Source organism: Coenobita brevimanus, chromosome 38 (genome assembly GCF_032717465.1).
Source record: "Coenobita brevimanus isolate Jiangsu-jjx chromosome 38, ASM3271746v2, whole genome shotgun sequence".
Lineage (NCBI taxonomy): Eukaryota > Metazoa > Arthropoda > Malacostraca > Decapoda > Coenobitidae > Coenobita > Coenobita brevimanus.
This window is the reverse complement of record NC_136991.1, coordinates 10,416,055-10,441,292: the sequence shown is the minus strand read 5'-3', so window position 1 is coordinate 10,441,292 and position 25,238 is coordinate 10,416,055. Positions and strand designations below refer to the sequence as shown.

Here is a 25,238-nt window from a genome sequence, read left to right as displayed (position 1 = left end):
ACCACACAAAGATCCTCTCCACGTGCTGGTCCTCATGTAACTGCGGGACGCCACACCGCACCACACAGCCCACACACTCGCCCTGCCTCACTCCAGCCTCCGCAGCCCAGAGTTCCCAGATGTGTCTAGACAACACCACCTCACCACATTGGCCTCGATCATATGAGAGCAAGATAATTGCCAGTTCGCGTTTGAAGGTAGAGATATCACATACAGGCAGAGATAAGAGAGAACAAGAACGATCTCTACTCCGATGTTTTCTTCTCCTCTTTGTCTCACTCTGCAATTAGTCCTGTTGGAAAAGTGAAAGTAGAGTTTCTGTATCCACCTGTAAGATCAACGAGCGGTTTTCCAAGGGTTTCACTACACTAAATCCCTTTGGCACCTTTTCGTATCCTAGCACTGAACCCCAATATGTATCATTTGGTTGGAACCCCACATCTGATTACCAATAATGTATCAGCTTAGGTGTGACTGCACTGTTCCAAGCAGGTTATCAATAATGTAATGTTCCGTCTGGTCAAAGTCACTTCCAACTGACACTCTCCACCAATGATTCTCTCACACACAGGAGATGGTGGAAATATCGGTGTAGATCCTGTTAAAGGAATGGTAGGTAGCATGTGCAGGTGAAGAGAAACTTGAGCAGATTGTTTATCTCTCTTTATTGGCCACAGGAAGATACAGCTGCGACACAGAGAGAATTCAGAGTAGTACGTCTCTCCTATTTGAATGATAAGAGTGTTCTGTTATAGCTGGCCGGCTTCCCCGCTAGGAGTGGCCCTGGGTCAGCATAACATAGAGGTGAAGTTCCTCAGATACTTTGGGATTTATACATGAGTAGAAGTAATTACAACTCAACCATGCACATTATACACCTCAATAAAGTAGTATAAAATTACTTTAAAGTATACCAACAGGGTATATGTGTTTCTCCAAGACTTAAACGTATATACAATTCATATTCTTCTATCGCCTTCCCTTACATTCGTTTTTTATGATAGAAAATGCTGGCTTAGCGAATCTGGATGCTCCTCCTTTCCCATTCTACACTTTACAGTAAGATGGTGTTTGGTTGATTATCTTCACACTATATTACACACTCTTTAATTGTATATAAACACCTTTGTATGTAATATGTAAAAATAGTGTGAGACTACAACTCATCATGGAAACGATGTCGGGCACCATAACATATAATTATACTCGTACACCGCTTCCCGTCCGATCAGCGAAGTTAAGCAACGTTGGGTCTGATTAGTACTTGGATGGGTGACCGCCTGGGAACACCAGATGCTGTTGGCATCCCTACGTGTCAAGTGGGGTTGGTGGAGGATTAGTGCCCCTCCCTGGAAAACAATTAACTCTAAGCCCTTGGCCACCCCGTTTGGGATACATGGCGTCTGGCAATGAATGAATGAATGTATATATATATATATATATATATATATATATATATATATATATATATATATATATATATATATATATATATATATATATAAAGGGGCAGGATCCCACTGCTACCTGGCGCATCCCCGGGTGGAGGATAGGGGAAGGCCTTGTAGATATACAAGGTACCGTCTTAGACGGCGTGGACCATGGGACCCCCTATAGATATATAGGGCTCCACTGAATATAACGAATAAGGTGGCAGAAAAAATTACATCTCACCAGAAACTATGTGGCAGGGAAGTGAGATTATTTGCCACAATCCTCCCAATCAAACATGAGTTATATTGCAAAGTATTTGATGGGCGTTCCTGTTGGATCATCGTCTATTAAAGGTCCAACCGCACTGCCTCCTGTGCTTATGGGCAGTGTGCCACCGAAAGTGAGTAAGCACTGTGTTGACATGATAGAGACTGGGATATTAAACACTCTTAAATCCATGAAGATCTATGCACACAATCCAAGAAGCCTTGCAGAAGATTACAAACTTGATAACTTAATAGCTGAACTGGAAAACATTAGTTGGGATATTGTAGGTTTGAGTGAGACCCACAGGAAAGAAGAAAAAGTAATTCAGCTAAATGACAGTGGCCACCTATTTTACCACACAGGAAGGGAAAATGAAAGAGTTAGTGGTGTAGCATTTCTAATTCACAGAAATCTTGCAGACAAATTTCTTAAATTCAGCAGTGCATCTGACAGTGCAGCAGTGGTTGTAATTAGACTGTGCAAAAAATATACCCTGAAAGTGATACAGGTATATGCACCTACTTTTCAGAGCTCAGATGAAGACATTGAAACATTCTGTGATGAAATCTCCCAGATTATGCAAGAAGAAAAGACCACCTATACTATACTCATGGGAGATTTCAATGCAAAAGTTGGAAAATCAAAAAATGGAGAAGCATGTATGGGAAAATTTGGAGTGGGAGAAAGGAACGAAAGAGGAGAAATGTTGGTAAACTTTGCAAAAATGTTTAGCATGAGAATAATGAACACATTCTTTAACAAAAGAACAGGGAGGAAGTGGACTTGGAGAAGCCCAAATGGAGAAACAAAGAATGAAATCGACTTCATTATAGCAAATAAGAATAACACAGTCACAAATGTCACAGTTGTCAACAAAGTAAATATTGGAAGTGACCATAGAATGGTGGGTTGCACAACAAGATTCAATTTCAAAAGTGAAAGAAAGAAGATGATTAAAGACAAAAAGATATGCCCAATAAAAGTCAGTGAAAACAAAGCAGCTTTTCAGTTGGAAATAAGGAACAGATTTCAGGCTCTCAGTAATGCTGAATGTGACATTGATGAGCTGAATGACTAAACTAACAAAAGTGCTGAAAGAATCAGCGGAGGTAGTAGGAAAACCTAATACAACCAAAGCCGAGAAGTATTCACAGAAGACACTTGAGCTTATGAAAAAAAGAAAGGTAATGAAAGTAAAAACAAAGAAAGATTAAATAGAACGAGCGGAATTAAATAAGGTTATCAACAAAAGACAAAGAGAAGAAAAAAGAAAGATAAACATGGATCAATTCAAAGAAACCATCAAAAAAGGAAAAAATCTGAAACAGGTCCGAAATAAAATGGCACTGGGAAAGCAACAAATTACATCACTAAACGACAAAAACGGTGAAGCCATTAAATGCTGAGATATGATGCTGAAGAGAGTTGAAGAATTTTACAAAGAACTGTATGCATCAAAGACAGTAGTACCAATAGCTAACTTTTCTGTTGACACAAGTGAAATACTTGAGGTAACACCAGACGAAGTAAATATTTCTCTTAAAAATATGAAAAGAGGGAAGGCTCCGGGAGAAGATGGAATAGTAGCAGATTTACTGTTGGATGCAGGAGCACAAGTACAAAGTAGGCTTACTCACTTATTTACCCAATGTATAAAACAGGTGGTTATAGTGGCTGCTGCTGTTGTTGTGGTGGTGGTTGTGGTGATGGTTGTAGAGGTAGAGGTGGTTGTTGTGGTGATGTTTTTTATGGTTGTTGTCGTTCTTGCTGTTGTTGTGGTGGTGGTGGTTCTTGTGGTGATGGTGGTTGTGGTTGTGTTGGTTGTTGTTGTTGTTATGGTGGTGGTGGTTGTTGTGTTGGTGGTTGTTGCATTGGTGGTGGTGGTGGTGGTTTTTATGGTGGTTGTTGTCGTTGCTGTGGTGGTGGTGGTGGTGGTTGTGTTGGTTGTTGTTGTTATGGTGATGGTTATTGTTGTGGTGATTGTTGTTGTGGTTGTTGTTGTGGTTGTTACTGTGGTGGTAGTTGTTGTGATGGTTGTTGTTGTGATGGTTGTTGTTGTGACAGTGGTTGTTGTTGTGGTGGTGGTTATTGTTGTGGTGATTGTTGTTGTGATGGTAGTTGTTGCTATGGTGGTCATTGTTGTGGTTGTTGTGATGGTTGTTGTTGTGGTGGTGGGTGTTGTAGTGATGGTGGTTGTTGTGATGGTGGTTGTTGTTGTTGTGGTGGTGGTTATTGTTGTGGTGGTGGTTATTGGTGTGGTTGTTGTGATGGTGGTAGTGGTGATTGTTGTTGTGGTGGTGGTGGTTGTTGTGGTGGTTTTTGTTGTAGTGGTGATTGTTGTAGTGATGGTGGTAGTTTTTGTGGTTGTTGTTTTGGTGGTGGTTATTGTTGTGATGGTGGTGGATGATGTGCTGGTGGTTGTGGTGATGGTGGTGGTTGTTGTTGTGATGGTGGTGGTTGTTGTAGTGATGGTGGTGGTTGTTTTTGTGATGGTGGTGGTTGTTTTTTTGGTGGTGATTGTTGTTGTGGTGGTGATTGTTGTTATGGTGGTGGATGTGGATGTTGCTGTTGTTGTTGTGGTGGTGGTTGTGGTGGTGGATGTGGTGCTGGTGGCAGTGGTTGTTGTTGTTGTTGTTGTGGTGGTGGTGGTGGTGGTGGTTTTGGTGGTGGCTGTGATGGTTGCTGTTGTGGTTGTGGCTGTGGTGGTGGCTCTTATGGTTGTGGCTGTTATTGTGGTGGTAGTGGTTGTGGTTCCTGGTTCATCTGAAACGTGAACTCGGTGGACTGCAGGCTTAAATTTCCCTTCTGCAACCCACCATCCTCCTTTCGGAGGATAGAGAAGCAGCTGAGGGACGTTTGCATTACCTTTCATGCTATCGGTGTCACCATAGATATATTCCGACGCTTTCTACACCCAAAAGCTTCACAGTGCTGTTGCATTTCTAGGTAAATAGTGGTCAGTTTTGATCATCGTCAGGAAATCGACATCGTCTGCCTCGACTGTTCCAAGATGGCGGCCGCGTAGACGCATCTAAAGTAGTGTCATGTGGCATCTAGGCTTATTTATATCTATTTGCAACGGTGCCTGTTATCACTAGAGAAAACCATTCAGTTCAAAGTGGTAGTAATAGTAAATTTCTGTCAATGATATAAGTATTATAAAGAATTCTTACTTAGAATATGTCGCGTGAATGCCGGCTGCTGTGGCAATCGTGGATATCACCTACCAACAGCTCGGTTAAAGTCTCGCCTGAAGAAAAAGGTCAGTGAAATAACAGACTAATAAAACAGTGTATGAAATTCAAATATCACGCACTCATTATAGTCTAAAAATAACAGCTATGACCACATTTGTTTATTTTTTTACCATGCATATATTACTTGAGAAAGTAATATAATATGTGAAACAAAAGTGCTTCAGTGATACTTAGAAACTTGTTCAATGAAGCACTAAACCTTTCTGAAACGACGGTGGAGTGTGTCTGACTGTGTAGCCTACGCCTGGCCACGACTTTGGCTAACTCTCTGGTCTGAGATTAGTGATCACGAGTGTACATTGGCTGTATGATCCCCACTTCGGTCGGGATAGGCCGATCCTTCAGTGGACACACAAACGGCTGATGATGTAATATATATATATATATATATATATATATATATATATATATATATATATATATATATATATATATATATATATATATATATATATATATATATATATATATATATATATATATATATATATATATATATATATATATATATGCAGCAGTAGCAGCATCCGTTTGAGTATCCACTGCAGGACCGGCCTATCCCGACTGAAGTCGGGACGATACAGCCAATGTATCCCTACCAAGTGGCTTAGGCTGTCTAGTAGAGATTGTATGTAGGGTGAGAAGTGCTTGTTAGTGTAATTGCAGTGTTGGAGTGGCTTTGGATGTGTGTGTAGTCTGTGAACCAAGTGTAATCGGCCCGTGCAAGCCGACTGGGTGCAAGCATACTTTACAGTAAGCGACACTGCTTCAACTACAGCACCCCTGGTGTCCGCCAATGCAGTACGTGGCCGGTTGAACACTCCAAAGTTTGTATTACATTGGCGGGGCGCGAACCCTGGTCCACCCGTGTACAAAACGCACACTCTACCACAGAGGCTCCATAAATATCTCTATATATATATATATATATATATATATATATATATATATATATATATATATATATATATATATATATAGTATATAATAATATATAATAGTAGATAGATATAAGGGTTTCATAACGCCAAAAGCCCAAAGTTTGTGTTGGGGGTGGGGGAGCATGGCTTCCAGCAGAGGCGTCTGTTATTTTGACTGTTCAGAAATGGCAACCCTACTGAGGTGGTATGGTCATGTGGAGAGAATGGATAACAATAGAGTGGTGAAAAAGGTATATCTGAGCGAATTTGAAGGAGGCCGGAGGCTAGGTAGGCCAAGGAGAAGGTGGAGGGTTATGATGGGTGACTGTATGAGGAAGAGAGGTTTGGAAGTCGGTGAGGCTAGAGGACTGACAAGAGATCAAGCTGGCTGGATGAACATTGTAAAGAGGAGTGCATGATCAGGGATTTGGCATCCCTTTTCAGTGTGACAGCGTCCGGATTGACTCTCGGATACGTTTGTGTGAAGCTACAGAACGTGGTGAATGTTTTTGGTATATCAGATAGAGCCAGGATGCCGGGGGCTGGAATGATGAGTGAATGGATGCATGCATGGCCCATAGGAGTGAGCAAATTTGGGCTGTCTGGACATTGGTAATCCTCACCCTGCCCTAGGTTGGGAAAGGAGGTGCGGATGATGTTTTATATATATATATATATATATATATATATATATATATATATATAGATAGATAGATAGATAGATAGATAGATAGATAGATATAGATATAGATATAGATATTATAGATAGATAGATAAATAGATAATTACGTACAATTTTCTTATGTTACAGTTATATTACTGCAATGACTACAACTATGATCACTGCAATTATGTTACAATATTACCTCAATTATGTTACTCTTACAATATTGTGTAATTCACTTAATTAGCATACAGATTGATTGTAATTTGTATATAATATGCATTAATGTTATGGCAATATGTACCGTCGCTGGCACGACAGCTTAGGGTTACTGAGCGATATGTAAACATTATAGGCACTAACAGTGCTGGGCAGGTGCGGAATGACTTGCGCAATGTGATTGCGCACCGTTGCACGCGTGTGAACATCGTTTGCTCATTGCCCACCGCACGAGACCTTGCGCAATATTGGGCTTTTGCACATGAAAAGGCAGGTGCGCAAACGCAAATTTAGTTGCGCTTGCACAACTAAATTTGCACTGGGGCACCTGCCAGGACACGTGGTCTTGGAAGCTGCCCGCATGGCTGGACGAGGGATTGGGGAGGCTCGGGTGGGTCGCGAGGGTTCTGGATTGTTTGGGGGAGGCAGGAGGGTAATAGCATTTCTTAAAATGATTCAGCAGAGATAATGTGTTTTAATATTTTTTAAAATTATTATTATTATTATTATTATTATTAAATAACAATAGATTAAAAATACATTATTTATTAAGAGTGGCATATGCAGTTCCTTACAAAAATCATCAAAACATTATTTACATCAAATATCCACAGCCTAATAATTTATTAGGCCTAATAATTTATTAGGCTGTGGATATTTGATTTAAATAATATGTTTTAATGATTTTTGTGAGGAATTGAATATGCTATTGTATATCTATATTAAATTATTAAATAAAACGTCTTGAGAAAATGCAGATAAAACACACTGAGGTGGTTTGGCCTTATGGAGAGGATGGAGAGAGAGAATAATGAGGACAGTGTATGTGAGTGAGATGGAGGTGGGGGGAGAGAGGGAGGGGGAGGCCAAGGATGAGATAGAGGGATGGAATGGAGAGGTATACGAGAGAGGGGTGTGTTTGAGCTGGGAGCAGGGCAGTGAAATGGCGGAGGACAAGGAGACATGGAGGCGATCTGTTGTTGATGGCCAGTGGCCACCACTTACGGGATTAAGGTGTCTGGCAATAGATAGATAGAATAATAATAAAAGTAAGTATGCTAATTTATTTAAATATCACAATATTTTACAGTAATTCCCACAAATAAATGCAAATGGTATGCGCTAGTGCTTTGGGACATTGCACAGGCTAAATATTAGATTCCACACTTGCACAAATTACAAATACTAGAAAATAATTATAATAAATAAAAGTAAGTAAGTATGCTAATTTACTTAAATACTTCAATATTTAACAGTAATTCCCACAAATATATGCAAATGGTTTGCGCTTGCGCTTTGCGGCGTTGTGCAAGCTAAGTATTAGTCAGATTGCGCACTTGCACTTACGCAAAGTAGTGAACTGTGGATTGCGCATTGCACTTGTGCAAGGTCCTTTTTCGTTGTGCTGCCCGCCACTGGGCATTTGTATATATTTCATAACACAATGTGCAGTATGTAGTGTCTGCTGGAGACATACACAGCTTCTCACCAGGAATGTCAATCCACTTTATGTATATCCATAATCATGTCGTCCCAGACCATCAAGAATGTCTTAACACATGATGTATCTCAAACAATCTCTTTGTAGTTCAGACAATAGAAGAAATTCATGATACGAGCAGGTTAATCAGACTGAGCCATTACCTAACATCGTAGAAACTAACCATGGTAATCTACCAGACACAACATCCCGACCGAGCCGTATATATTATAAGATTTCGGAGGGCATTGTGACAGAGAGCTTGAAGGTATGATCGAGGGCAGAAGGCAGGAGATAGGGTCAGCTAGGAGGTTCGCCGTCACGCTACGTTACGCTGTCAATCACATTTCGATATAACAGTGTACAATAAACTCCTTAACCCAAGAGTGCTTTACAACTCACCTCCCTTACGATACACAGAGGGTAAAGGTAAGAAGGAGAGAGACCTACCTATTCACTCTAGTAAACCACGGACCATTTTACTAGCAGCGGCCCACATTACACTCCACTGGTGAAAAGGGGAAGCCATTGATCTACGATACACCTACCATCCCTCCATCTAATCTAACTCCTCGACTGCGTTCATCTATATTGGAGGCAGCGATGAACAACAGTAAACTATGATAAACTACGTTTGTCAGTAGAACTTCCTTTCTCTCCATCTTCATAAATCCTTTCTTTTATTTGTACTTCGTTCATGTCTACTTTTTTATCCAATATCTTCGTTATTTTCTTTTCTCATGTTTCTCAACTCATTTTTCTCCTCTTTCCTTTTTCTCAAACTTACTTCCCTTTTCTTTACTTTTAAAATCCCTTTATCATCTTTTACCTTTTTTTTTATTCATCTTTTCTATCAAAGCACCTTTTTCTCCACTTTTCTCATTCGGTACCTCTTTTGAAATTTTACATCCTTCCCTCTCTCTCTCTCTCTCTGCTGTTTTCATCTTCCTCTTTTCTGTTTATTTTCACCTCTTCTTCACTGTTTTACTGTTCGTTTCTTGTTGCTCCTATTCCATCATTCTCATCATATTCCCTCCCCTTTATCTTGATTTCCTTCACTTTACTTTTCCTCTGTCCTCTTCTTTTTAGCTCTTCTCCATATGAAGGAGGGGAAGCAAGAAATAGGGATGGCTTCTTATTTGGTAGCAGCAGTGGCCAAAAAAAAAAAAAAAAAAAGAAGAAGAAGAAAGTAAGAAATGTCTTAGTAAAAACATCAGTAAAAGAAAAATTAATTTATTGACTCTGACTAGAACGGATTTCTCTCAGATACATACGATCATGTGGCAATACAGAAATTAAAATTACGCCAAACTGTGCCACAACCATTTAAACGATTAATGAGTGGAAGTAAAAGGAGGAAGATCGGAAGAGGAAAGACGGGTGGATACTGAAGAACGAGACTATAAATGTCGATGATAAAAGTGACCGTGGAGAAAAGGAGATGAGCACGAGGGGACGTACTTCAAAAGGACTCATTTAATAAAAGAAAACAATAGGTAGTGAAAATCATTACAGTGAGACTTGGAAGTGTGGTAGTATAAGGAAATACACATGATTGCCAAAGGAGGAAAAAAGACGAGAGTGGGGAAACCTAAGGGGTGAAGGGGTGAATTCTCAAGGTCGAGGTCTCCAAAGAGAGAAAGGGCATAACCCTCAAGGAGTAAAAACTAATATAAGAGTAGAGAAACATGTTCAAGGAAGAGCATAAGAGGGAAAAAAATTGTAAGAGACCATCTGTGCGTAATGTTAGAGAGACTCAACTTTCCAAGAGGCTGAGTAAGTACAAGGTATAGTTGTAATGTCGGGTCGACATCTCCAGGACCACTTGTGAGGGGGAGGAAGACTAGTGGTAGCCAGAAGGTTAGGTATGGAGAGAGAGAGAGAGAGAGAGAGAGAGAGAGAGAGAGAGAGAGAGCATGCATGGGTGCGGGCATGACTGCACTGAATGAAAAGGAAAATTCGTGACTCCACAAAGGAGGTAATACATAAGAAAAAAAATGGAGCAGAGTAAAAACGATTCAATTTAAAAAAAAACACAAGCGACACTTTTGACAGCTGCACTCAATCATGCCATATTCTAAGGGGAAAGATATTACTATTTACGAGGAGGGCGGAGGGAGGGGAGGAGGCCCTTGGCAGTCTCACTTTAGGTAAAACCCAGTTCAGGTTGAGGACTGTCATTATCCAAAATTTAGTACACCTATGTAAAAATCAACGTCTGTGTCTAGCGGCTGCTCACCCTCTTCCTTAGGCAAAGGTGGGTGGGGATGGAGAGGTAGGAGGGGGACAGAGAGTTTCACCCTGCTTAATTCCTAGTTAGAGTGGTCTACCATTGTGATGAATATTGCTTTCCTTGACAAAGCAAGAAAACAGAAAAGCTATTGTGCAGGATATCTGGGAGCAGAAAAGCTATTGCACAGGATATCTGGGAGCTAAGCCCTTCTGTGTAGGCAGCCCTTGAGAGATACAGTCCCACCTGAATCCTGATCCAAGTAAGTCTCTCACCGTGTAAAAGTTTGTATTATTAGGTGAAACACGGTATAACACTATGACGCTCACCCTCCTGGGGGGGCCTCCTCCCTGTGGAGGCAAGGGGTTTCTAACTCGCTTAAAACAGTCTGGGTGGAGGTCTACCATTGGGTATAATGTCGATTTCTTATGTAAAAATCAATGGCTGTTCATTTAGGTGATGCCCAGGGGTCAGATCCTGCCTAAGGTTCGGTTCAAGTTGACAGTGGCAGGATGCCGACTACCACTGTCCAAAACTTCGTGCACCTTGAAAAAAAAAATGTGTTATCCCCCTAGCTGGCATCCCCTCCATGAAGGAAACTTGTATCTTACCTAAAATCTGGTCTGGGGAAATATCTGTGACAGCGAAAAAGAAAAAAAAACACACACAGGGAATAAAGGATAAATGACTTGTTAGTTAAAACAGAATTAAAAAAAAAAAAAAAAATCTATGGCCCTACACATTCATGTTGTCTGGGACACATGGGTGAAGTATTCCATGGTTGTTGGCAGTCAGATTTCCACCGTCACTAAAACCTGGTACGGGTGGAAGTCTATCACTGTGAAGAATTTTGTGTTTCTAGATGAGATTAATGATGTTGCCCTCAGAGAAGCGGTTTCTCATAAGAATCAGGGAACTCCAATCCAGCCTCAGGTCTGGTCCAGAGGAAGGCCTGCCACTGTCCAAAATTTTCTATCTATCTATCTATTGCCAGATGCCTTAATCCCGTAAGGGGTGAACACAAACAAATCGCCTCCATGTCGCCCTGTCCCCCGCCATTTCACTGCCCTGCTCCCAGCTCACACCCCCCTCTCTCATATACCTCTCCACTCCATCCCTCCATTTTGCTTTCCTTAAAAATGGCTGTGCATACTGGTTTTGTCTGGTACCCCCAGGGAATGCTCTCCCGTGAGTAATATGGGCCTCATAGGTCCCACCCTGCCTAAACTGACAAGGGCAAAGTCTACAACTGTACAAAGTTTCGTACTCCTAGGTAAAAAATACTACACTCCCCAGAGGCTCCTCCCCCCTACCCTCTGCAGGGAAAAGGAAGTCCCATCCTCCCTAGAATCTGATTCAAGTATAGGTCTACCACTGTAAAGTTTCATTATTTTTGGAAAAACATTCTATAGCCCAGCACGAAAGTATTACCTAAGTCCCTATGGGGATGCTTCCTTGTATGGGTGGCCCTCTGGGAGCCAATCCTGTCTCAGATCTAGTATTGATGGAGGACTACCGTTGTGTAAAATTTCGTGGTCCTAGACTAAATCCTATGGTGTTGCCCAATTGGAAGTTCCCCATCATGTAGGATGGAAGAATCCACTTTGCCTATTGCCTGGTATGGTTGCATATCTATCACTAGGGTAAAATTTCATTTTCCAAGGAAAAAAAACTGTCATGTAAATATTAGCCACGCCCTTCAATTCTGGGGCCACCTTCCCATAGGGGTGATCCTTGGAGGTTTCACCTTGGTCTAGCCGGAAATCTGTGACTCAGCAAAAAATAAAAAAATAAAACAAAATGTTCCTATGAAATAATATGGCAATGCTTCCCGGTGTTCACCAAGATGCTCGTGGCAAGTGGTGCGCATGGGTTCCACTAAAACATGGTATGGGTGGTAATGAAACATTGCAGAATTTCGTTTTCCACGGTAAAGCAATCCACCCTCATAAAGCTTTGACTCTGTATAAGTAAAGTAATTTACTGAACGAACACTGAATGAGTAATTGAGTGATATTTTAGGGGACAAAAACTACATTTGGCTGCTATTGTAGGTGCGGGAAAAAGTAAGATGTCTCAGGAATTGACGAAAATAGGAGATGACAGTTAAGGTGTAGAAAAGGGAGAAGAATAAAACGAAGACAGGGGGAAAGGGAATTGCAAGAATTTTTTATGAACTTGGAGTCCAAACTACAACACCTTTGAGGCTTGGTCCCATGTTCCAGGGAAGAAATATTCAGCCTTTTCAACCTAAGATCATCCATTTTATTACACTGCTGCATCTTCCGGATGGCTTTATTCGCTTAAGACAAAATTTTCTGACTGTAGAGACTAGGCATAAAGTTCATTACAACATTCAGTATGAAAGAATTATCCTCTTTTTACATAAAATCGTCTGGTGACAGCCAGCATAACAAACATAGCCGTCATTGCACTGAGAGGGTAAGCTCCATTTATATGAGGAGTACAATAGACTGCGACGGAATACTTCAGTAATAGAGAGACCCCTTCCTGTAACACAAGAAAATTCGCTAGGAAAGCTCAATATAGGAATCATCCTATATACATCTCTCTCTCTCTCTCTCTCTCTCTCTCTCTCTCTCTCTCTCTCTCTCTCATTATATTATACAAGTGCTTGGCCGCAAAAATTTGCAGACTAACTAGTACCCTTTTCACCACAAAATGCTTGCAGATACCATTATCTTTCTTTTCATACCGTTACTGAGCCAACAATGACAAATTCTAACAAAAAAGCCGAAAAAATGTTTACATATATTTGCGTGTCGCGATTTCCGACAGTTTCTCACCTCCGTGTGGCGCGCAATCGTCATTTTTTGGGGGGGAGGGGAGGACGAGAAGTTTTCAGATACTCCTTGGACTTACCCCGACCTACCACAAGAAGGATTAGATCGATATCTATTACCATTCTCGAGAAGGAAATGAACAAACGCACAGACACACACATCCACTGCTTGAATTTATATTTTAACTACCTATGTATCTATCTGTGTATCTATCAATGAATCTATATATCTATGTATATACCTATGTATGTATGTATGTATGTATGTATGCATGTACGTATCCATCTATCTATACCTATCTATCTGTCTATCTATTTATTTATCTATTTATCTGTCTATCTATCCACACTGTGTAAGAAACTTAAACCAGTTTTTTGTTTATGTTGATTTTTACACTATTTCTGATCAATGTCAATGCGTACATTCTAAATATGCTATTTGTTTTTTTGTAAATGCAGAGTAACAGGAACTATCAACAACATATGTATCGTACAAGGACAGGAACTGCAACTTGTTACCATTTCGAGAATATTGAGAATGTCAAAGACTTTATAATATTCTGGGTGTATAATATAAATAAAACTAGAATAATGAGCAGACAGTAACATCACAAGGAATGCAGGGCACATAGTATCTAGATGTGCACTTTTGATCTTGACTTTCTTCTGCAGCTGTGATGACAATCGCGCAACAATCCCCAAACGTAATTGCCCATCATCGCCTCGTTCCACCTGCCCCAGTATCTGGTTTCCATCAGCAGAATGTCCTGGTGGATCCATTTGCCATGTTCCTCGCTTACTGCACCCAAAGTGCTTTTGAAGAAATCAAGGTGGGAATGCAGATAGTGCAATTTGATTGACATTCTGCATCCAAGCCGGTGGAATGAGCCGATCAGGTCATCAACGAGCTGTGCAGAATCTGGTCTCCTCTGGTTGCCAAGAAAACCTTCCACAACCCGTCTGAAAGCATTCCAAGCGGGATTTTCATCATCTGTCATATTTCGCTGGAGTTCACGACTTGCAAGCATTCTTGGAACTTGCAGCCTGGTGAATATGCCAGCCGTCACCTTTGCCATGCTCAACGTGGGAAACATTGATCAGATATGCAGAAATGCATCGCCATCCTTGTTGATGGCTTGCACGAATTATTTCACAAGACTAAGTTATATGTGTAGTGGCAGTAGCAATCCCTTCTCTCTAGAGATCAGTGGAGCTCTCGGGAACACTGCGCGAGCCTGGTGTGAGACTCTTTCTGAGAGGCCAGTCTTTCTTCATGAAATGTTCTGCATTGCTCCAGCTGTCCCACAAGCATAAAAAACATGAGTAATTCGTATAATCTCCTTGCATTCCAAGTAGGAACGAATTCATTTTGAAATCCCCACAAACCTCCCAATTGTGATCTGAATACTTCATCTTTGTCAGACAAATCTTCACATTCTCATACCCTTCTTTCATTTTCACAGAATGTGCGACTGGAATTGGGAGTTCCTTGCTGTTGTGCAGAAGTACAGCTTTTAGGCTCCACGGAACAGCCTATGAAGAGTTGCCATTCTGAGGCCTTGTAATCCACTCCTATGACTTGGAACAAACCCTTAACATCAAAACAATAACACAGCGAGGTTTCTTCACAAAATTTGAAGAAGGATGCAAACTTGCTGTGGCAATTCCTATAACTCAACTTGCAATTGGGATCCAACAAGTTCATTTCGCTTAGACGTGACGCCAGCAGCTCAGCACTGGACTTGGTGAGTCCTAAATCTCGGACCAAGTCACCCAGTTCTTGCTAACTGGGAAATTGTGGAATGACTCCAGAACATTCTGCAACATACGATTCATTATCACTTTCCCCTCTGCCATCGACGATGTCTTCATGGTCAGAGACAACTTCCATGTCCGCAGGAGGAATAGGAATCACCAGCTCATCATTGTGAGGCACGCGACGGGCCCTTAGCCCGTCACGTGCCGGCAGACTTTGGACCCTCATGGAGCTGTGGTGTTGGCCAATTTTCAACCCTGTTTTTTTTGGTTTGATAGATTAAAAATAATGAGAAAACATAGAAAAACAACCATAAAAGTACTCACAGAAGCCATTTAGGTCGATTTTGAGGTTGATTCTCCCTGAGCAGGAGGCTGAAAACTTCGAAGAAACACCTATAGACTTCACCACCCGCCACCACCAGAGAGCGAGAGGAGGTGGAAGCTCTGCATTTTCTTCATCGGTAACTATGCTATTCGACCCAAGGACACTCTTGTTGGGTATACAGATGATATAGGAAGTATCCCCAAGCATAGTTATGTACATTGGCACACTATGACAAGCAAGTGGGTGAGTTGGATTGCCCACATAATGTTCGTAATAGTTCTTATTGTACGTTTCTGAGATAGAAAGTCTGTGCCCACATATATTATACTGTACATTATATTTGTTTGCCACACAACTATAATTCTTTTCATAGTCTACACACTCTTGGTGTTTTTCTCGCACACTCAATGCACTACCGTTCTCTTTTCTCACATGGCAAGATATTCGCACCATGTCATTTCACTTAGTATTTTTTCTCACAAATTCAACCCATTACCGTTCTCTTTTCTCGTACGGCAAGATGTAGCATCGTGTCCTTTCATTGAGTATATTTTCACACACACACAAACACACACACACACACAGGTCGCCGACAGAGACGGAGCTCTCCTGGATTGTGGGGAAATAATCGCTGAATCAGCGATGAAAAGAAGACCAGCCTATTTGTGATTGTTAATGAGTGCGTGAATGGTGGTCCCGTCGGACAGTAGTTAAAAAAAAAAAAACGCGGTTTCGGTCATAAAAAGAAAAGATTCAGTGAAAATAGAAAGTCTCCATACCATTGATTCATGGCGGAAAGGGACGGTGCATTGTTTACAATTGGCAAGAGAGACTTTGAGGGCTTTTCTGAAGAGGATGTGGCAGATAGAAGTATTAAGTTGAACCAAATAAGAATAGCAGGTGTAGAGAAAACAGCGGAGAGGAATGTCCAGGAGATGAGAAAGGTATGGGCAGTAATTAAAGAGTTACAGGAACGGACTATAGAGCAGGAAAACGAGATCAAAAGTCTGCAAAATAAACTGGAAAAAATTTGTACACGTAGTGACGAACAAGAAAGAGAAGTTACTGAATTAAAAGTGAGCAATGAATCAGCCTCAAATGAAATAAAACAACTTAAGAGGGAGAATAAGAGGTTGGAAGAAGAAAGAGACAGGATGAAAAGCAAACTGGATGAGTATGAATCCAAATCAAGAATACAGGACGAGCTCATTGAAGAAATCAAGGAACAACATAAGAGGTGGAAGAAAATTCAGGAAGAGGGAAATTTAAATTTGAAAGAGATTATAGAACAACAAAGCAAGGAAAAGGTGGAGAGGGAAATGGCTAGGGTGCTGAGAAGTAGAGAATCTTTAGTTAGGGATGTAGCAGATAAGAAAAAATGTGTCATAATTTCAGGAGGTAAAGAAAAACGTATGACAATAAGATCAGAAAAAGAAAGAGAAGAATTGAGTAAAGTTAAAGAAATAATATCAGTAGTCATGGAGGAAAACAACGAAGCTCAAGAAAAGATTGAAGAGGTGTTTAGGTTAGGAAAGTACGAGGAAGGACGAGCAAGACCATTGAAGGTAAAGTTTAAGTCTCAGGCACCAGGAAACGAAATTATTAGTAGAACATGGAAATTATCAGACAAGGAAGGGTTCACAGATGTTTAGATAAGGAGAGATACAAATGAGGAAGAAAGAGCTAAAATAAAGGCGTTAGTAAAGGAAGCAAAGGTAAAAAACGAACAGAGAACGGAGGAAGAGAAGACAGTGTTTTATTGGAGAGTCACAGATCGGAAATTAAGTGGTACCGGTGAAGAGAAGGATAAAAGAGGGTATAAAAAAAATAAAAAATAATTGGAAGGTGGCATATACTAATGTTGATGGTTTAATATCGGCAAGGCTAGAAATCAACGATTTTTTTAGGGTACATGAACCAGATGATATGTGCTTTGTAGAGACCAAATTAAGAGAAGATATTGATGTTCATACGGGAGATGGTAAATACAAACTGTGGAGAAGAGACAGAAAAGAAATAAACGGGAGGGGGAGTGATGATAGCAGTGAAGTACAACATAAATGTAGATACCATGGAAATGGGAGAAGGCAGGGCCGAAGTGATAAATATGAAATTAGAAACCGGAGAGAAGAGCCAGGGAGATATGGCAGTAGTGTATGTTCCCCCTTAGACAAGAGCATGAAGTGATGATGAATACCAGGAAATGTTGTCAGACATGGCTAGTTAATTACAGAAAATGACTGAGAAAAGCAACAATATCATTTTAACCCCTTAACCATGGGGCGTTGCTTTCGGGACGCTCAGGCGCAATGGACCATACTGCGGGGCATCACTTTTGCAATTCTGTGTTATTTTGAATTCTCTTGGGATCTCAAGTGGTGGCTTGTATCATCTACCAGTATTGCCGGTGTCCATCAATAGTCAGCACTGCTAATGTCATCTGTACTCCCATCCTTTGTTGACAATTTAGCTATTTATCCCCGTTCTTGACTCCCCTTCCTATCTCCCCTCCATTACCCTCTCCTCTCACCTGCCTGCCCGCGCTGCGCTAAGCAAATATACCTCAGAATTTTCCACTGATTTCATCCATTGAAATAAGCCCTATGCCCTATTCTTATACAAGTTAATATATACCAAAATAAAATAAGAAAACTGATAGTGCCATACACCTGGAGTTGGCTAATTATCACCTGGCAACACCTCACGTGCACTTGTTCGCTAATTTTCCCTGGCAATTTCCCCCTGAAATATGCCGTACGATCTATTCTTGCAATGAAAATATATTTAATTAAATTAAGAAAGGAAGGGAGAAGGCTAAATGATATTTACATTCACCTGGAACTACCTAATTTCCTGCCAATCATTTCACAGCATATAAATTAGCAGCTGTCACCTCGCTGACGTTGTCAACCCTTGGCGGCCCCATATCTGCCTTGTCATTTAGTTCAGTGTTGTTTCTTGAGATGAAAGCATGTAGGACTCGCGCCCCTCCATTTCCACTGCTTCTAGAGGGCCCTGTGACCTCTACCCCTACTAAACCTCTTGTGGAAAGGGGTAAAGGACTAAATGACTGCTGTGGAGCGTGAAGTGGCTAATTTATCCATGATAATGATGGACAGTGACTACAATCTTTCTGGTGAATCGTGTGATGAGCCAGTGGAGGAAATGGTGATAAACTACGAGTGCTTCAGTGTCCCAAGTTCATCCTGGCTCCAAGGGAAAGGAGCCTTTATTTACTGGAAGTGACAGTATATAACATAATGTAAATAAAATAGAAATGTAAATAATTACTAATATAAGAATATGAGTACAAATACTTGGAGTAATGACAGTCAAAGCTTTGCTCTCTATGCTAGTTTATTGAACGAGAAAGTTGCCTGGAGTGAAAATAAACCACTATTACTGAAGGAAACTCTTGGATAAATACTGTATATATATACGTATATATAAGTGTAATAAAGTAATAGGAATATAAAGTGTGAGTGTGTTTATGAATAATAAATAACAGAATACCAGCGGGGAACGAGCGCAAGTAGGAAGCTCATACGCGCTCATAATTTTCATTGCTTTCACATTTTTTTTTTTTGGGGGGTGTATGGATTCCAAACTACTTGAAAATCATAGAACAGTGTTTCTGGTGATAATATCAGGCTGTGGTAATCATATTACGGGGTGTCGGGAAGTGTAAAGTGGAGAATTCGTTACCCAACTTCAGAAGTCTCCACAAGTCCTACGGTACTGAAGGCTCAACAAACATCCCGGGAGAAAGCTGAAGGTATATGCACATTTAACTATAATATTCTAGGACTAATAACTGATTTTTGGCAAATATTTATAAAAAGTCAGTCGGAATGCAAATATCCTCGCGGGACACGCAAGGAGGGCAAAAACATGACCGTGGTGTAGGGGTTAATGGGTGACTTCAATTGTAAAGAGGTGAACTGGGAGGAATGGGACTCAGGAGGCAGCGAAGATTCGTGGGACACTATATTATTAAATATAACAATGAACAATGTGATGTTGCAATGGGTCAAAGAAGGGACATGTGTCCAAGGTGAGGACACACCAGCAAGACTAGACTTACTGTTTACCAAAGAACCCGATGTAATAGAATCCTTGAAATATCTGTGTCCTATTGGAAAAATTGATCATGTGGTCATTGAGTTCCAGATGATAACAGGGAATGTGGAGCCAAAAGACGAGCTTTATAGGCAGGGAAGATACAACTTTGGGAAAGGAAACTTTACAGGATTGAGAAAATTTTTCGAAAATGCAGATTGGAGAAAATTCAGAGAAACAAGAGAGATACAGAGGAAGTGGGATAATTGTCTAGGCCTCTATAATTCGGGAATGGAAAAATTTGTGCCAAGAGTAAGGGGGAAAGAAAACAGGAAAATGGAGTGGTTTAACAGAAGGTGTATGATAGCAAAAAAAGAAAGAGACGCGGCGTGGAACAATTGGAGAGAGAGGTAACAACAGAACAAAGGAAGAATATAAAAGAACTAGAAATGCATACACAAGAATACGTAGGGAGGAAGAAAGGAAATTTGAAAAAGGTATAATAGATAAATGTAAGGATGAACCCAAACTATTTTATAGATTTGTCAATGGCAAACTGAAAAAAAAGGAAGGAATCACCAAACTGAAAGTACAAGGAGAGGTCTATAAAGACGCAGCAATGCAAGCAGAAATAATGAACAAATGTTTACAATCAGTTTTCACTAATGAAAAGGAGTTTGTGGAAGGGGAGGGAGTGACTAGAAATGTAGTGATAAAAGATATAAAAGTGGAAGTACAGGAAGTGTATAAATTACTGGAAACTCAAGATGTAAGGAAAGCCCCAGGACCAGATAGAATCTCTAATTGGGTACTGAAGGAATGCAGAAAACAACTGGTGGATAAGATTCACAGTTCAATTGTGTGTTCTCTGGAAGAGGGGAAATTTCCTCAAGAATGGAAGAGGGCAAATGTGGTACCAATTTATAAGGAAGGAAACAGGGAAGAACCCCGGAATTTATAGACCAGTGTCCCTAACCAGCATGGTCGCAAAATTGTACAAAAGAATTCTGAAAGATAGATGGATAAAATATCTGGAAGAGATGAATATTTTGGCTAATAGCCAGTTTGGATTTAGAAGTGGAAGGTTATGTATTTCCAACTTGTTGAGTTTTTACTCAAGAGTGATTGACGTGCTACAGGAGAGAGATGATTGGGTGGATTGTGTGTATTTAGATTTGGAGAAGGCCTTCGACAAGGTACCCCATAAGAGACTAATGTGGAAACTAGAGCATATAGGAGGACTGAAGGGGAACCTCCTGGAATGGATGAGAGACTTTTTGAGAAACAGACAAATGAGGACAGTAATAAAGGATAGGATGTCTGGATGGAGGGAAGTAACAAGTGGAGTCACACAGGGCTCAGTGTTGGCGCCAGTAATGTTCCTGATTTATGTAAATGATATGGTAGACGGAGTGAACAGTTATGCAAGTCTGTTTGCTGATGATGCAAAGATCTTGAGAAAGGTAGAGGTTGAGGAGGATTGTAAAATGTTGCAGGAGGATCTGTATAGGATACACGATTGGAGCTGGATGTGGGAAATGAAATTTAATGCAAAGAAATTTAAACTATTGGAAAGAGGTTGAGGAGGATTGTAAAATGCTGTAGGAGGATCTGTATAAGATACACGATTGGAGCTATCTATCTATCTTATTCCCAGACGCCATGATCCCGTATGGGGTGGCCATTTGACTCTGAGTTATTTGTTTTACAGGGAGGGGCACTAACCCTCCACCAATCCACTTGACACGTAGCTGGATGTGGGAAAAGAAATTTAATGCAAAGAAATGTAAAATTGGAAATTGGTAAAAGTACCAAGAGGCCATCATTGAATTATTTGATGGGTACTGAACCAATCACAAAAGCGAGAGAAGAGAAAGATTTGGGAGTGCTGGTCCAGGACAGTTTGTCACCTGAAAAACACATTAACAAGACAGTTAGAGAGACGTATAAACTCCTGACTAATATAAGAGTAGCTTTTCATTATATGGATGAGGAGATGATGAAAAAATTGATAGTGGCCATGATTCGCCCCAGGTTAGAATATGCTGCAGTAGTGTGGTCCCCACACAAAAAGAAATATATAAACAATATTGAGAGAATACAAAGAAAACCAGCCAAAATGGTCCCCAGTCTGGCAGATCTGTCGTATAGAGAGAGGCTGGAAAAGCTGGATTTGCCTTCCTTAGGGAAAAGGAGAAAGAGAGGCGACATGATTGCAGTGTTCAGGACCATGGTGGGAATAGATAAAATTGACAAAGAAGATCTGTCTTTATGGGATATGAGAGCAACAAGAGGACACGGAATGAAACTGAAGAAATCAAGCTGCTTGAAGGATATCAAGAAATATAGTTTTCTTTATAGATGTATAGACCTGTGGAATAAGCTGGACAAAGAGATCGTCCAGTCTAAAAACTTCATAGAGTTTAAAGCTAAATTTAACTTATTGAGAAACAGAGACGGGACCCCACGAGCGTAGCTCATTTCCTGTTTATCACAATTAGGTAAACACACACACACACACACACACACACACACACACACACACACACACACACACACACACACACACACACACATACATAACTTATATTACTTCACTTACTATTATAATATCATTAACACTAGTTTCTTATCATATTACACTTACTTATGAGATAATTATCATTACATATTATTTACCGTTATATACATTTCACTTGCGTCTTCTATTGAACACGCCATGTAGTTCAGAAGTGGATTAGGGTGTGGTATTCTTTGAAGCAGGGTGTAAGGCAGAGCCCCACATCACATTCCACACACTGATAACACGAGTCCTCTCTCTGTTTTCTGGGCTGTACTGTGCTGTATTGGCACATGTGTCACCTGTGTTGGGGATTCCTCTTCACACCTAACTTTGGGAAATGACGTCCGGTAGGCCAAGAGGATTTTCCCCACCAGCTGGATGTTTTCTTGGGGCATGATCACGGCCATGGGTGCCAATTAACTCCCTGCACTGCTCCCTTATGAAGTCCGTAAAAGTGTCACTGGATTCTGTAGTGTGGATGTGGAGGAGGTGAGCATTCAAAACTGTTACACCCAGCAGGTGAAAGAACAATTTCTTGTACCACTTCATCGTGGGCCTGGCACACTCGACACTCAATATCATTTCATCCGACTGGTCTACCTGATGCATATTGATATTGTAATCAATCACAGCCTCAGGCTTCCAGATTTGCACACGTCTTTCACTGCAGTAATCAATGATCCTTGTGATATGCATCAGGGGGCGATGAACTATCAAAAGGAGGTTTACCTCACGGTTGTAGTGCCAGGTAGTGGTGAGGGTAGTGTTAGCTTGAAAAAACACTACCTCCTTCCTTTCCAGTTTCCTGCCCACCTGTATCATGTGCTGCCTGGTTTTCTTCACTGTATCGCACATGTCAGTTTCCTGCTACTGCAAATACCGAACGAGGAATGGGCTATAGTATCAGCCCTCCAGGTACAGAACGTGCCCACGATGAAGGTACCGTTGCATCATCGTTTTCACAACTGCACCAAACTGATAGTCCTATCCTCTGAAATCTTTGCACCAGTGTACAGGACTATGTCCTGCAGATACCCGGTTCTGCAGTCACACATGAAAATTTTGAACCTACAGTGGTGTCTTTTGCTTGGGATATAATTACCTAAAGGCAATGTTCCCCCTCCATAACACGAGACTTTCGTCTATGACCAGGTCTCTGTAGGGAGAGATAGAGGATGAGAATTGCACCCACAGGTGATCAAACACTAAGCGAATTCGGAGCATCCTGTTCGTGTTGCCTTCATTGCTGGGGTCCTCAGCATCGTAAAAATGGAGCCGGCTGAGAATGTACTGGAATCTGTTTCTCCCCATAACTCTTCCAAAAAAGGGTGTTGACATAAGGGGTTCCACAGTCCAGTATGAAGGCAACTAATTCGTTTTTATAAGTCCCATCAATAGAAGTAATGCCAGGAACAGGTACATCCCGTCGACAGATATGTCAACATCAAACAGCCAGCTATGGGGTGTTTGTGGGGCTGTGCCATGGCAGAATTTTACATACGTGTTCGATAGTATGCAGATTCTGAGAACCAACTCATTTGTAAAGAAGTTTTTGAAGAAGTCAGTCCTCCTAGAGGACTGATTCAATTCAGGGACAGTACAGCCTGCCATGTCCCCACGAGTAAATGATTGGTGAATGGGAACAAAATTGCTGCCATCCTCCCATTCCCACGACACTTCATCCACTGCTTCACCATCTCCACCATCACTACCATGACCACCACCTTCCCCGTCGTCAGGATGGGGAGGAAAACCAGAGGTCACCTGGGGAATATTTCCCTCCTCCTCACCTTCCTCTCAACTATCACCTTTTTTTCCCCTACCTTTCTCTTTTCCTTTCCCCTTCTCCTTCCCTTTTTCTTTCATCACCACACTACCATTAAGGGAGGAGGAAACATTGAAATGGGTTTCCATGCGGTAGGTCAGGTTTGGCTGAGGTGCTGGGCTGAGGTGACTTTGGCCTTTGTGAGGTCAGTGGCAGCAGGCTCCTCCGTGTCCCATGTAAGTAAAACGATGCATTACTCACCTTGTATTTTTTAGTTTGTAAATCATCCCTGGCCTATGGCCCATTACGGGGGGGGATCCTACTCACTTCAGCAGAGTGTATTGAGCACTAGGATCCTCCTGATACTCATCCTCACAGGAATCGTCATACGATCGAGAGTGAGGGGAGTGGTGGAAAGAGGTGGGGTGGTGGTGGGGCTTCCTGGGAGGACAACGAAGTGACCTTCATATATTTTGCCTTTCTAGGGGATGGAACCTCCTCATCAATGCTTGATTCAGAGTCTGGCTGAACATAATTCCTGTCAGCCACATTGTCATCCAATGGGGGATCACTTTCCCCATCACAGGGCACCTCAAGGAGAGAGTCAAACTCCTGCTGGGCTAGGCCGCGATGTGGCATTATCCTCACTCACTCACTGTCAAAATCAGACTGACATGACGCGCTCCCACATGGGCCCAGGTGTGTGGTGATGACTCATACTTGACAGGTGAGGCATAGAGAGGCATGGGAATATCCCCACCAATTTTTTGTGCGAAATTTGAATTTTCGATTTCCAGCAAATATTTATATCCTGCACATACATGTACATCAATGACACTGTCTGCACATACAGGGGCTGACGTACATGTACATCAATGGCAAGCAGCAGATTAATGCTATTCACATCACTTATATCAACCATGCAAAAAATACAATCATCGTAGTGAGTCGAGGGCTCTTGCCACACTCTCGGAACTGTGAAAGGCATCTTCTATCTCGCACCTCATAGCCAAGCTTCGAGCACAGAGTGATAGCTACCACAATTATAGTGCGGAGCTCAGTCCCTATCCTTGTCGCCCATTGCCATACCAAAATATGCTTTGTATGCTCAAGCAAATTTGGTATCAAGATGGATTTTGTGTTTGATTATCTTTGGTTCAATATTATCTCCACATACATAACAAAACATATCGGCTGACAGCTTGCAAGAATTCAATGGTCATTCGCATTGTTATGCTGCATGCTCTGAGTTCAACTTCTTGAACATAGAACACACGCACTGACTAGGGTTCTTTTGTTCAGGACCGGCTGAGAGCATGCAACAAAGGAATAGGGCTCAAACACAGGCTAACCCGTCTTACACGTATATTACCTTACAAAAATACAATGGACTTGTACAATACATGTAACACAATACAACACTAATTGGTGTACAAGTGAAACACAGAGTCTAAATCACAGGTAGGTGTAGGTGGCGGCCAGATGTGGGAGGGG

The 25,238-nt window shown here is 41.2% G+C and overlaps 1 pseudogene; it reads left to right on the top strand.

The window, feature by feature from the left end:
• Nucleotides 1-1,192: 1,192 nt before the first annotated feature.
• Nucleotides 1,193-1,305, top strand: LOC145396629 (5S ribosomal RNA; annotated as a pseudogene).
• Nucleotides 1,306-25,238: the final 23,933 nt, after the last annotated feature.